Genomic DNA, 6,063 nt, shown 5'->3' on the forward strand with positions numbered 1-6,063 from the left:
AAGGAAGGCCCTTCACTCAATTTCTAGTTACAAACACCAACAGCTGCTCACCCAGTGCTTCCTTCTGTCTGGAGAAGAACAGTTTATTGACTTCTGTAGGAGCTGAGACATTGTCAGAGAGAGAAAAATGAAAGTGTTAGTCACTCAGTTGTGTCCAACTCTTTGTGACCCCATGGACTGTAGCCCACCAGGCACCTCTATTCATGGAATTCTCCAGGCAATAACACTAGAGTAGGTAAACATTCCCTTCTCCCGGGGATCTCCCTGACCCAGGGATCAAACCTGGGTCTCCTGCATTGCAGGCAGATTCTTTACCATCTGATCCACCAGAGAACCCCTGTCAGAGAGAGGAGAGTTCCTCAACATGAACAGAGAGAGGAACAGAGTGAATGGACATTTTCTGGAAACTTAACTGAAGAGACTTAATCCTCATTTGAAGAAAATGTTCAAGCGCAGTCATGTTGAAATGGGAAAGTTAATTCCTTTCTAGCTAAGCTTGTTCATATATTAGTAAATTTTTAAATCAGTATGCAAACTTTAGACTCAGATTGACCATGTGTCCTTGATAAGGCATGCAAAATCTATAAAATTTTAACTTTTATCTTATTAACCACACCTAGGCACAGAAGAAACTTATTTTGAGTGTTTTTCTTAGGCAAAGACAATACTAGGGTCTATATGTGTACAGATTTCATCTGATCAAATAGACTTGACCAAGAGGCTAAATTTTTAAAGGGGAACAGGAGAAAACAAATAAGATTTTCTTGGCTGTGCTGGGTCTTTTGCTGCGCGTGGCCTTAGTTCTCCTCAGGCATGTGGGATCATAGCTCCCAGACCAGAGATTGAACCAATATGCCCTGTGTTGGAAAGGCAGCTTCTTAACCACTGGACCACCAGGGAAGTCCATATCATTTTCTTATGAATTCTGTTTTGTTTTGTGTTTTTTTAGACTGGGAAATTTCTTGCTATATAGTCACGAAAAGTTCATTCTTCTCCCCATTCTGAAAGGAGAAACCAGGAGGTCACTGAGGTCAGGAAGAGGCTGATTTGGGGCCACTGCGTATGGGCACAGGTGGGCAGAGTCTGCAGTGAACTAATGGTGAAGGTGAGGTCAGCACCCCTCTGGGTGTTTCATCACCTCAGCCCTGCTTCTACATGTTAGTTACCCTGGGCTTGGGCTCTGCCATACTCCTTGTCCACTCTCCAGTGAAGTTTTTCATTCCCATGACTGCAACACAATCTATATAGGTTATATCTCCCATAGCTCTTTTTCTAAAGCTGCTGTACACCCTGAACTCCAAATTCATTTTTCTGATGTCCTACATGACAACTCCACTTGGAGGTCTAATATGCATCTCAGATTTTACATGACATATCTTCTCCACTCTTCCATCCCAGCTGTGACCCTGACAAAAGACTCCAAATCAATAATTAGCACCACCCAACCCAGGCTAAATTAAAAGTTAGATCATCTTCTTCATATCTCATTTTTCCTGTCTGTTCCATGAGGAAATCTTGCTGATGTATCCAAATCCATCTGCAGCATATGAATATCTTCATTTTTTCAGCCTCCACTCCAATTCAACCACCATTGTCTTTCACCTGGACCAGCTATGGTATGTACTGACTGGTCGCCAAGCTTCAACCCCTCCCTCTCTACATTCCTCAGTGCACCTGGAACCACTGATTTCACATTCACGGGGATTCATTTTACTTTATATTCAATATCACAAATTGACCTTCATCCATGAGCTTATATTTTTCAGCCCTTCTATTGAGGTAAATTTTCAGTGGAACAATTACTTTATTGCATCGTGGTACAGTTCAAGTAAAAATTCACAGGTGGATGTTTTCTAAGAGCAGCATCCATGCTCAACAGTGGTGACCACAGGAAGTGTCTATAGGAAAGCCAACCCTCCTACACTTTTGACTATCACTGTAGCCAAGGGTGAGCTTGTCAGAGAGGGACTCTGCTATGCCAGCATCCGGGGCCCCCATCTTGCTCCCCAGAACTCTGCTTCAAACAAAATGAAGACCCCTTTATTTCATTCCCTTCCCAATCCCATTCCCTTCAGTATTTCTGGAGATCAACCCCAATCATGATTTTTAGGCCATATTTTTATAGTTATTCTATTCACAAGCACCTACATTCACCAGGGCCACAACTCACCCACCCCCACCCCATGTACCACATTGTTTATTTGCATGTGTGTGTGCTTAGTCGCTCAGTCATGTCCCACTCTTTGGGAGCCCATGGACTGTAGCCTACTGGGCTCCTCTGTCCCTGGGATTCTCCAGGAAAGAATACAGGAGTGGGTTGCCATTTCATCCTCCAAGGAATCTTACCAACGCAGAGACTGAACCCAGGTGATCTCTTTATGTCTGAGCCACCAGGGAAGTCCAGTGAAGGTACGTTTTTATTTTTCAGGGTCCCATGCATCCCCTTCTCCCTCCCTCTGTGGAGATCCTGAGCTGCCTGTGGACAGGGCATTGGTAGCTCAAGAGACTCCCAGATACCTGTATTAAAACTTGAAAGGTTAAGGGTTTGCATGCGTGAACCAACAAGGGACCTTTATTTCTTTAGGAAACAATTAGTTTATTGGAAGAACTGGCAACACGGAAAGAAGGAAAACTTAAGTGAACTTATTCTGCAAGGGCAATACTGCAGACTTCATGGCAGACAGGGTGATCGTGGGCACTCACCCAGGACTCAGGGGAAAGTCCAGTCCAGGCTCAGTCCTCCTTGTCGCCATCACCCAGGGTGAGCTTGTCAAGGACGTCGTCTGCCAGGCCGCCTTCCGCTGACCCCATGTTGCTCAGGTTGCTGACATGGTCCTCCAGCTCCTTGATGAACTTGACCTGCTGGTCCAGGTAGCCGGTCTCTAGGAAGTGGTACAGGTGGGCGTCGCAGCTCTCAATGGCCAGCTGGTGCAGGTTGAGCAGGCTCTGGTTGACGCACTTCTCCAGCTGCAGGGTGTCTTGCATGGCCTGGCGTCCGCTCTCCCACTCTTGGCTCTCGGGGTGTCTGATGTCGAGGAAGCAGACGCGGCCCCCACGCCGGTTCTGCAGGAACATCAGGTTCTCGGCTGTCTTGCTGTGCTCGTGGGCGCGGAGCAGGAAGAAGTGGTGGATGTGCTTCAGGGCCACGTCATCACGGTCGAGGTAGAAGGCCACAGCCAGGCACTGGAAGGAGTCGTGGAGCTCCAGGGCGGCGTGACTGTTGACCGCGGCCTCACACTCAGGGCGGTAGTTCTGACGCACCTGTGAGGGTGGTTTTGGCAGCATGGCGGGCCACTCCATGACCCAGGTAATGGCGACTCGGTCGGCGAGTGTGCGGGGCTGGCATCGGCGGGGGTGCGAGTGCCAGCGGCCTCCTCGGAGCCTTCCCATGGTGGACAATGTGGGAGGACAGAGGCCAGCTCCAGTCCAGAGGGCAGGTGGCTAGATGTGGGCTCTGGGATGGAGGGGTAATGGTGTCCGTTGGGCGGGGTCAGTGCCTGGGCTTGAGATTGGTTGAGGAAGAGGTCACGTGGGTGGGCGGGATCCGTGGGCGGGGCGAGACCACTGTCTATCAAAGCCAGGGTGAGGCCAAGCCGCTCTGAGCTGAGTACTTCCCATCTACAAAGATTTCAATTTGCCGTAATACTTTTTTCCCAAGGACTTTCTCTTATTTTCTAATTGTTCCCGTTTATAGCACTCTGTTCCCATTTTATAAACCCACTGTCATCTTTATAATTCTGAGTATATAAATTTGGATATTTGGCCATTTTGTGTTCTGTTTCTTGTAGTATATTTATTTTTTCTCCAGAAATCTGCTTATTCATCATGATCTTCTCTTCCATTTTCCTCACAAATCTGGTAAGCATTTGTGCGTCCATATTTGGAAGTCAAGGACTCATTTGATTAGCCTCGGAAATTAGCCTGGATCTGAGCTACAGTTGTGATATCCATTCCACTATTAGTCTTTTCTGAATGGGAAGTGGATCGTATCAATTTGGGAGCGTCTTCTCTGGGATACATGGTTTGGAGCTTGCAGATGATAAAAACCATCCCAAATGCCAAACGCTTGGTATTTTGACAGTGGAGAACTTTCCTGTATCTCTTCTAGATTGATTATGTCTTTTTGTTTTGTTCCTTGCTTTTCTGTAGACCAGGTCCACAGTTATCTCAGGGCTTTTTTCATATGGTTTCCCTTCCTGAGCCTTTGAATGACATAAGGAGACTCTATCCCCACTGTCTGCCCCACCATTGTGCACTGGGTCTTGATAAGAACAGAAAGTAAAATATGTACTGTGTTAAGCTAATCAGACTCAGAATATTTGTTGCAACAGTTAGCATACCCTGACTAGTTAGCCAGGAAGCAAATTCTGGATGACTACAGGTTATAAGCTACTGTAGTCCTACAGCATTTCCTCTTAGTGAAAATGCAGACCTAGTGGTTAAAAAAGTCTAGATGGTTTTGAGAACAAAGAGGTGCAGACAAATAGCTGTTCTTGATTCTGTAGCAGCTGAGTAACCCCGTCACCCTGGGTCTTGGCACCGTTCTAACCTTCAGCCAGGCCAGGTTCCTACCCAACTACACAACAACAGTCTCTTCTTGCTCACTTTCTGCTATGAAAGGAATTAAAGTAAATTTTCAAAATCACAGAGGGTTATTGTTGGAACAAAATCTTTTCATCAGGCTTCCAAGCCCCTGACCATAGCCAGGATGAGGGGTTACGTGGTGTATCAGTCCTGTCATCTGCTGCCTCCTCTCCTCCAGCTGAGTTGTTCTTGATTTATATTCTTTTGGTCTAATTTGTAGATGACATTTTCTCAAGAGTTCGTGATCTGTCATCCTCTATCAATGGGGGTAGTCAATATTTCACCCTGGGGATAAACGAGAAGCTTGGGTTTCCTTTCCACCTAGGACTAAAGTAAGTTTTCTAGGGAGTTATTTAGCACCTCTCACCGAAACTGCTGTCCCTTGGTCAATTCTCCAAATACCCATTGATATTTGTGTATGATTTTTCCCAGCAGGAGTATAGTTTGTGTGGTCTTATGAAGATCATCACCCTTCTCCATCTCTCAGCAGTTTGATGCACAAAAATCACAAATCATTGATTGGGGTTATATGTACTCCTTTGGCGTAACTAAACCAACACTTCTCTAATGTCAACCATAATCCAATTTTTTCTTTAGGCTGCACCAGGTGGCATGGGGGAACTTAGCTCCCTCCCCAGGGATTGAACTCACGCTCCCTGGGCTGGGAGGGCAAAATGTCAACCAGTGTACCTCTAGGAAAGTCCTTGGACCATAATTCTTCACACCCTATTTTTTAATCTGGAGAGGGTCTGATATATGAGAAGCCACCCATGTGCTGCATTTAATGGCCAGCAATGGACTCAGACAGATGTCTTGTAGAAACTTAACTATGGGGATCATCACTGGTCCTTCATCCTTTCCTGTTATTTATTTTATGGTTGAGCATACGTTGTTATAAAATCCAGTACCTCAGTTGTATTTTTGAATGTAGACCGAGTTCAAATGAGTCTTCTGTCATATGTGGCTAGACGCTGTGACTGTCTCGTGAAGACTTCTAGTCTGGCTATGGTCCTGTGACCACTAACTGCTTATTACATGACCAGGTTGACACAAGGAGGAGTGAGGAAGTAGCGCTCCAGGAGGAAGGAAAACAACAGATGTGTTGTTCTGAGTGCATTCAACCCACTCAGTAAGTGATGCTATTGGCTGCAAATCCCTTGGACACTCACCTGACCGCCACAGACATTTCCCCTGTGGGAGCCAGTGTTGGTGGCTTTCACAGTAAAGAATTTGCGTGTAGTACAGGAGACCCGGGTTTGCTCCCTGAATGGAGAAGATCCCTTGGAGAAGGGATTGGCTCCCCACTCCAGTATTCTGGTCTGGAGAATCCCATGGACAGAGGAGCCTGGCAGGCTACAGTCCATGGGGTCACAAAGAGTTGGACATGGCTGAGTGACTAACACTTGCACTTTTTTCATTGTGATTTCACCCCCAACCCCCACCCCGCCTTGTGGTTCTTATTATGATTGCAAGAGATGC

General features: G+C 46.3%; 1 pseudogene; it reads right to left on the minus strand.

Annotated features, from left to right (window-relative positions):
• Positions 1-2,733: 2,733 nt before the first annotated feature.
• On the minus strand, positions 2,734-3,390 carry LOC136154423 (ferritin heavy chain pseudogene; annotated as a pseudogene).
• Between the last annotated feature and the right edge of the window lie 2,673 nt (positions 3,391-6,063).

The sequence above is a fragment of the Muntiacus reevesi genome, chromosome X, assembly GCF_963930625.1.
Source record: "Muntiacus reevesi chromosome X, mMunRee1.1, whole genome shotgun sequence".
In the NCBI taxonomy this organism is placed as follows: Eukaryota; Metazoa; Chordata; class Mammalia; order Artiodactyla; family Cervidae; genus Muntiacus; species Muntiacus reevesi.